Genomic DNA, 10,769 nt, shown 5'->3' with positions numbered 1-10,769 from the left:
ATAAACAAATACAGTTAAATCAACATAAATTTGTATAAAATATATATAGAAAATACTCATTAAATAATGTAAATATGTATAAAAAATATATATACAAAACACAAATAGAATAATGTAAAATCGTATTAAAATAAATACACAAAATGTAAATAAAATAATGTAAATTTGTATGAAAATAAAGATGCAAAATACCCATAAAATAACGCATTTTTTATAAATATACAAAATACACATGAAAGGATGTAAATACGTATAAAAATATATAAACAAAATACACATTAAATAATGTAAATTCGCGTCAAATAAATAAACAAAATGTCAATAAAAGAATGTGTATTTGTATGAAAATAAATATACAAAATACACATAAGATAACATAAATTTGTATAAAACTATATATAAAAATACACAAAAATTATTTAAATTTGTATGAAAATAAATATACAAAATACACATAAAATTAGGTAAATTTGTATTGAAATACATATACAAAATATACATAAAATACTGTAAATTTGAATGAAAATACATAAACAAATACACTTAAAATAACGTAAATTTGTATAAAAAAATATATACAAAACACAAATAGAATAATGTAAAATCGTATCAAAATAAATACACAGAATATTAATAAAATAATGTAAATTTGTATGAAAATAAAGAAGCAAAATACCCATAAAATAACGCATTTTTTTATTTATAAAAATATATATACCAAAATACACATCAAAAAATTAAATTTGTATTAAAATAAATATAAAAAAACAAATACAATAAGGTAAATTTGTATTGAAATAGATATGCAAAATACATATAAAACAATGTAAATTTGTTTCAAAATATATATACGAATACACATATAATAACGTAGATTTCTATAAAAATATATATACAAAATACACATAAAATGAAGTAAATACGTATAAAAAATGTATACAAAATACACATAAAATAATGTAAATTTGTATCAAAATAAATAAACAAAATAGCAATAAAAGAATGTGTATTTGTATAAATATAATTATACAAAATACACATAAAATAACGTAAATTTATATAAAACTATATACAAAAATACACAGAAGCAATTAAATTTGTATGAAAATATATACAAAATACACACAAAATAAGCTAAATTTGAATTGAAATATATATACAAAATACATGAAATAAAGTAAATTTGTATCAAAAGATTTATACAAATACACATATAATAACGTAAATTTGTATGAAAATATATAAACAAAATACACATTAAATAATGTAAATACGTATAAAAAAATATGTACAAAATACACATATAATCATGTAATTCGTATCAAAATAAATAAACAAAATACCAATAAAATAATATAAATTTGTATGAGTAAACGTGTATGTTGCATATTTTTTCAATACAAATTTACCTTTTTATATACGCATTTTGTATATTAATTTTAATACATATTTAATTATTCGATGTGTATTTTTGTATCTGTATTTTTATAAACATATGCTTTATTTTTTGGGTATTTTGCATCTTTATTTTCATACAAATATACATTATTTTATTGATTTCTGCTCATTCATTTTGATGCGAATTTACATTATTCTAAGTGTATTTTGTATATATTTTTCATACAAATTTACGTTATTTTATGTGTATTTGTTTATATATTTTGACACAAATTTACAATATTTTATGGCTATTTTGTATCTACATTTCAAAAGAAATTTACCTAGTTTTATGTGTATTTTGTATATCTATTTTCATACAAACTCATATTATTTCTATGTATTTTTGTATATATTTTAATACAAATTTTAGTTATGTTATGTGTATTTTTTAAATTTATTTTCATTCATATATATATATATTATTTTATTGGTGTTTTGTTGATTTATATTGATACGAATTTACATTATTTTATATGTACTTTGTATATATATTTTTATACGCTTTTACATTATTTAATATCTATTTTGAATATATATTTTTATACAAATTCATGGTATTTTATGTGTATTTGTATTTATATTTTCATATAAATTTACATTATTTTATGTGTATTTTGTACATATATTTCATTACAAATCTACCTTATTTTATATTTATTTTGTATATGTATTTTGTATATTTATATTTATCCAAATACACATTCTTTTATTGGTATTTTCTTTATTTATTTTAAATCGAATTTACATTATTTTATGTGTATTTTGTATACATTTTTTTATACGTATTTACTTAATTTTATGTGTATTTTGTATATATATTTTTATATAAATCTACGTTTTTTTATTTGTATTCGTATATATATTTTGAAACAAATTTACATTGTTTTATATGTATTTTTGCATATCTCTTTCAATACAAATTTACCTTATTGTATGTGCATTTTGTATATTTATTTCAATACAAATTCAAATATCTTATGTGTATTTTGGTATATATATTTTTATAAAAAATGCGCTATTTAATGGGAGTTTTGCATCTTTATTTTCATACAAATTTACATTATTTTATTAATATTCGGTGTATTTATTTTGATACGAATTTACATTATTCTATTTGTTTTTTGTATATACTTTTTTATACATATTTACATTATTTAATGAGTATCTTGCATATATATTTTATACAAATTTATTATCTATTATCTATTTTTATACAAATACACATTCTTTACATGATATTTTGTTTATTTATTTTAAATCGAGTTTACATTATTTTATGTTTATTTTGTATACATTTTTTTATACGTATTTACTTAATTTTATGTGTATTTTATATATATATTTTTATAGAAATCTACGTTTTTTTATTTGTATTCGTATATATATTTTGAAACAAATTTACATTGTTTTATATGTATTTTTGCATATCTCTTTCAATACAAATTTATCTTATTGTATGTGCATTTTGTATATTTATTTCAATACAAATTTAAATATTTTATGTGTATTTTGGTATATATATTTTTATAAGAAATGCGCTATTTTATGGGAATTTTGCATCTTTATTTTCATACAAATTTACATTATTTTATTAATATTCGGTGTATTTATTTTGATACGAATTTACATTCTTCTATTTGTTTTTTGTATATACTTTTTATACATATTTACATTATTTAATGAGTATCTTGCATATATATTTTATACAAATTTATTATCTATTATCTATTTTTATACAAATACACATTCTTTACATGATATTTTGTTTATTTATTTTGACACGAATTTACATTATTTGATATGTATTTTGTTTATATATTTTTATACGTATTGACATAATTTCATATATATTTTGTATATATATTTCTATAGAAATCTACTTTCTTTTATGTGTATTCGTATATATATTTTGAAACAAATTTACATTGTTTTATATGTATTTTTGAATATCTCTTTTAATACAAATTTACCTTACTGTATATGCATTTTGTATATTTATTTCAATACAAGTTTAAATATTTCATGTGTATTTTGGTATATATATTTTTATAAAAAATGCGATAATTTTTGGGAATTTTGCATCTTTATTTTCATACAAATTTACATTATTTTATTAATATTCTGTGTATTTAATTTGATACGAGTTTACATTATTCTATTTGTTTTTTGTATATATTTTTTTTATACACATTTACATTATTTAATGTGTATCTTACATATATATTTTATACAAATTTACGTTATTTTAAGTGTATTTGTTTATATATTTTCATTCAAATTTACATTATTTGATGTGTATTTTGTATATGTATTTCATACAAATTTACCTAATTTTATGTGTATTTTGTATATTTCTTTTCAAACAAATTTAAATTATTTTTGTGTATTTTTGTATATAGTTTTATACAAATTTAGGTTATTTTATGTACGCATTTACATTATTTAGTGTGTTTTGTATATATATTTTTATGCTAATTTACTTTATTTTATGTGCATATTTGTACATATATTTTTATTCGAATTTGCGTTATTTGTATATGTTTTCTCATACAAATTTACATTATTTTATTGCTATTTTGTTTATTTATTTTGATACGAATTACATGATTATATGTGTATTTTGTACATATTTTTTATACGTATTTACATTACTTAATGTGTATTTTGTTTATATATTTTTAAACAAATCTACGTTATTATATGTATTTGTATAAATATTTTGATACAGATTTACATTATTTTATGTATTTTGTATGTACATTTCAATTCAAATTTAGCTTATTTTAGCTGTATTTTGTATATATATTTTCATACAAATTTTATTACATCTGTGTATTTTTGTATACAGTTTTATACAAATTTACGATATTTTATGTGTATTTTGTATATTTATATTTTTACAAATACACATTTTTTTATACGTATTTACTTAATTTTATGTGTATTTTGTATATATATTTTTATAGAAATCTACGTTTTTTATTTGTATTCGTAAATATATTTTGAAACAAATTTACATTGTTTTATATGTATTTTTGCATATCTCTTTCAATACAAATTTACCTTATTGTGTGTGCATTTTGTTTATTTATTTCAATACAAATTTAAATATTTTATGTGTATTTTTGTATATATATTTTTATAAGAAATGCGATATTTTATGTGAGTTTTGAATCTTTATTTTCATACAAATTTACATTATTTTATTAATATTCGGTGTATTTATTTTGATACGATGTTACATTATTCTATTTGTTTTTGTATATACTTTTTATACATAATTACATTATTTAATGAGTATCTTGCATATATATTTTATACAAATTTATTATCTATTATCTATTTTTATACAAATACACATTCTTTTCATGATATTTTGTTTATTTATTTTGACACGAATTTACATTATTTGATATGTATTTTGTATATATATTTTTATACGTATTTACATAATTTCATATGTATTTTGTATATATATTTCTATAGAAATCTACTTTATTTTATGTGTATTCGTATATATATTTTGAAACAAATTTACATTGTTTTATATGTATTTTTGAATATCTCTTTCAATACAATTTTACCTTACTGTATATGCATTTTGTATATTTATTTCAATACAAATTTAAATATTTGATGTGTATTTTGGTAAATATATTTTTATAAAAAATGCGATAATTTTTGGGAATTTTGTATCTTTATTTTCATGCAAATTTACATTATTTTATTGATATTCTGTGTATTTATTTTGATACGATTTTACATTATTCTATTTGTTTTTTGTATATAATTTTTTTATACACATTTACATTATTTAATGTGTATCTTGCATATATATTTTATACAAATTTACGTTATTTTAAGTGTATTTGTTTATATTATTTTCATTCAAATTTACATTATTTGATGTGTATTTTGTATATGTATTTCAATACAAATTTACCTAATTTTATGTGTATTTTGTATATTTCTTTTCAAACAAATTTAGATTATTTTTGTGTATTTTTGTATATTGTTTTATACAAATTAAGGTTATTTTATGTAAGCATTTACATTATTTAGTGTGTGTTTTGTATATATATTTTTTTGCAAATTTACTTTATTTTATGTGCATTTTTGTAAATATATTTTTATAGAAATTTGCGTTATTTGTATATGTTTTCTCATACAAATTTACATTATTTTATTGCTATTTTGTTTATTTATTTTGATACGAATTATATGATTATATGTGTATTTTGTACATATTTTTTATACGTATTTACATTACTTAATGTGTATTTTGTTTATATATTTTTAAACAAATCTATATTTATATTGTATATTTATTTTAATACAAATTTAATTATTTTATGTGTATATTTGTAAAAATATGCGTTATTATTTGGGTATTTTGCATCTTTATTTTCATACAAATTTACATTATTTTATTGATATTCTGTATATTTATTTTGATACGATTTTACATTATTCTATGTGTATTTTGTATATATATATATATTTATACACATTTACATTATTTAATGTATATTTTGTATATATATTTTATATAAATTTACGCTGTTTTATGTGTATTTGTTTATATATTTTCATACAAATTTACAATATTTTATGTGTAATTTGTATATGTATTTCAATACAGATTTGCCTAATTTTATGCGTATTTTGCATATCTATTTTCAAACAAATTTAAATTATTTTTATGTATTTTTTATATATTTTTATACAAATTTTAGTTATTTTATTTGTATTTTGTATTTATATTTTCCTACAAATATACATTCTTTTAGTGGAATTTTGCTCATTTATTTTCATAAGAATTTACATAATTTTATGTGTATTTTGTATATATATATTTTTCTACGTATTTACATTATTTTATGTGTATTTTTTATATACATTTTCATAAAAAATTACGTTCTTTTATTGTGTGTATTCCTATATGATTTGATACAAATTTACATTATTTTATGTTTATTTTGCATATCTATTTCAATATAGATTTACCTTATTGTATGTGTATTTTCTATATTTATTTTAATACAAATTTAATTATTTTATGTGTACTTTGTATACATTTTCTTATACGTATTTACTTCATTTAATGTGTATTTTGCATATATATTTTCATAGTAATCTACGTTATTTTATGTGTATTGGTATATATATTTTGAAGCAAATTTACATTGTTTTATATGTATTTAGCATATCTATTTAAATATATATCTACCTTATTGCATGTGCATTTTGTATATTTATTGTAATACAAATTTTAAAATTTTATTATTTTGGTATATATATTTTTATAAAAAGAGTTTTATATAAATTTAAAATATTTTATGTGTATTTTGTATATCTATTTTCATACAAATACACATTTTTTATTGATATTTTGTTTATTTATTTTGACGCGAATTCACATTATTTAATGTGTATTGTGTATATATATTTTTATACGTATTTACGTCATTTCATGTGTATTTTGAATATATATTTCTATAGAAATATATGTTATTTTATGTGTATTCGTATATATATTTTGAAACAAATATACATTGTTTTATATGCATTTTGCATATTTTTTCAATATAAATTTACCTTATTGTACGTGCATTTTGTATATTAATTTTAATACAAATTTAATTATGCAATGTGTATTTTTGTATATGTATTTTCATAAAAAAATGCTTTATTTTATGGGTGTTTTGCATCTTTATTTTCATACAAATTTACATTATTTTATTGATATTTTGTGTATTTATTTTGATACGATTTTACATTATTCTATGTATATTTTGTATATATATTTCATACAAATGAACGTTATTTGATGTGAATTTGTTTTCATTTCATACAAATTTACATTATTTTATGTGTATTTTGTACATGTATTTAAATACAAATTTAACTAATTATGTGTATTATGTATATCTATTTTCATACAAATTGAAATTAATTTTGTGTATTATAGTATATATTTTTATTCAGATTTTCGTAATTTTATGTGAATTTTGTATATTTATTTTCCTACAAATATACGTTCTTTTATCGGAATTTTGTTTATTTATTTTGATACGAGTTTTCATTATTTTAGGTGTATTTGATATATATATTTTTATACTTATTTACATAATCTTATATGTATTTTGAATATATATTTTCATAGAAATTTACTCTATTTTATGTGTATTCGTATATATATTTTGATACATATTTACATTATTTATGTGTATTTCGCATATCTATTTCAATACAAATTTCTTTATTGTATGTGCCTTTTGTATATTTATTTTGATGCAAATTTAATTATTTTATGTGTATTTTTGTATATATATTTTTAAACAAATATGCGTTATTATATGGGTATTTTGCATCTTTATTTTCATACAAATTTACATTATTTTATTGATTGTCTGTTTATTTATTTTGATACGATTTTACGTTATTCTGTGTATTTTGTATATATATTTTTAGCCATATTTACATTATTTAATGTATATTTTGTACATATATTTTATGGAAATTTACGTTATCTTATGTGTATTTGTTTATATATTTTTATACAAATTTACATTATTTTATGTGTATTTTGTATATGTATTTCAATAAAAATTTGCCTAATTTCATTTGTATTCTGCATACCTATTTTCAAACAAATTTAAGTTATTTTTGTGTATTTTTGTATTATTTTTATACAAATTTTTTTTATTTTATTTGTATTTTGTATATATATTTTCTTACACATATACATTCTTTTAGAGGAAATTTTGTTTATTTATTTTGATACGAATTTATATTATTTTATGTGTATTTTGTATATATATTTTTCTATGTATTTACATTATTTTATGTGTATTTTGTATATATATTTTCATAAAAATTTACGTAATTTTATTGTGTGTATTCGTATATATTTTGATAAAAATTTTCATTATTTTATGTGTTTTTTGCATATCTATTTCAATAAAAATCTACCTTATTATATGTGTATTTTGTATATTTATTTTAATACAAATTTAATTATTTTATGTGTATTTTATGTATATATATTTTTTTAAATATAAGATATTTTATGGTTAATTTGCATCTTTAAATATAAATTTTTACATTACGTACATATCTTTTATACGTATTTACATTATTTAATGTGTATTTTGTTTATATATTTTTATACAAATTTACGTTATTAAATGTGTATTTGAATATATATTTTGATACAAATTTACATTATTTTATGTATTTTCTATATTTATTTCAATTCAAATTTAGCTTATTTTACATCTTTTGTATATCTATTTTCATACAAATTTAATTATTTTTGTTTATTTTTGTATATAGTTTTATACAATTTTACGTTATTTTATGTGTATTTTGTATATTTATATTTATACAAGTAAACATTCTTTTATTGGCATTTAATTTATTTATTTTGATACGAATTTACAATTTTTTATGTGTATTTTGTATACATTTTCTTATACGTATTTACTTCATTTTATGTGTATTTTGTATATATATTTTATAGAAATCTACGTTATTTTATGAGTATTCGTATGTATATTTTGAAACAAATTTACATTGTTTTATATGTATTTTGCATATCTATTTCAATACAAATTTACCTTATTGTATGTGCATTTTGTATATTTATTGTAATACAAATTTAAATATTTTATGTGCATTTTGGTATATATATTTTCATAAAAAATGCGTTGTTTTATGGGTATTTTGCATCTTTATTTTCGTACAAATTTACATTATTTTATTAATATTCTGTGTATTTATTTTGATACTATTTTACATTATTCTATTTGTGTTTTGTATATATTTTTTTATACATATTTAGATTATTTAATGTGTATTTTCTATATATATTTCATACAAATTTTCGTTATTTTAAGTGTATTTGTTTATATATTTTTATTCAAATTTACATTATTTTATGTATTTTGTACATGTATTTCAATAGACATTTACCTAATTTCATGAGTAATTTGGATAGAGATGTTATACAAATTTAAAGTATTTTGTGTATGTGTATTTTATATATATTTTGATACAAATATACGTTATTTATTTTATATATATTCATATTTTTTCAATTTTTTTAGTTGTATTTGATATATATATATATATATATTTTTTTTTTTATACTTATTTACATAATTTTATATGTATTTTGAATATATATTTTCATAGAATGTATATGAATAGAAAATACACATAAAATAATCTAAATTCGTATCAAAATAAATGAACAAAATACTGATAAAATAATGTAATTTTGAATGAAAATATATATAGAAAATACACATAAAATAACGTAAATACAAATAAATATATACACATAAAATGATTTGAATTGAATGAAAATAGATATAAAAATAAACTTAAAATAAGGCAAATTTATAATGAAATATATATACAAAATACACATAAAATAATGTAGATTTGTTTCAAAATATATATACGAATACACATAAAATAACGTAGATTTCTATAGAAATATATATACAAAATATACATGAAATGTTGTAAATACGTAAAAAAAATATATATACTAAATACACATTAAATAATGTAAATTCGTGTCAAAATAAATAATTAAAATATCAATAAAAGAATGTGTATTTGTATGAAAATACATATACAAAATACACATAAAATAACGTAAATTTGTATAAAACTATATATAAAAATACACAAAAATAAGTTAAATTTGTATGAAAATAAATATACAAAATACACATAAAATTAGGTAAATTTGTAAAGAAATACATATACAAAATACACATAAAATAATGTAAATTTGAATGAAAATATATAAACAAATACACTTAAATTAACATAAATTTGTATAAAATATATATAAAAAATACTCATTAAATAAACAAAATACCAATAAAAGAATGTGTATTTGGATAAATATAAATATACAAAATACACATACAAAATAAACATAAAATAAGGTAGATTTGTAATAAAATATATGTACAAAATACACATACAATAATGTAAATTTATATGAAAATATATATACAAATACACATAAAATACCATGAATTTGTATAAAAAATTATATTCAAAATAAATATTAAATAATGTAAGAGCGTATAAAAATATATATACAAAGAACATATAAAATGAAAATTAAGATCCAAAATACCTATAAAATAACGCATTTTTTTATAAATTTATTGATACCAAAATACACATAAAATATTTGAACTTGTATTAAAATAAATATACAAAATGCACATACAATAAGGTAAATTTGTATTGAAATAGATATGGAAAATACCTATAAAATAATGTAAATTTGTTTCAAA

This window comes from Eriocheir sinensis, chromosome 2 (assembly GCF_024679095.1).
Source record: "Eriocheir sinensis breed Jianghai 21 chromosome 2, ASM2467909v1, whole genome shotgun sequence".
In the NCBI taxonomy this organism is placed as follows: Eukaryota; Metazoa; Arthropoda; class Malacostraca; order Decapoda; family Varunidae; genus Eriocheir; species Eriocheir sinensis.
The sequence above is the reverse complement of the archived record's forward strand: the minus strand, read 5'-3'. Positions refer to the sequence as shown.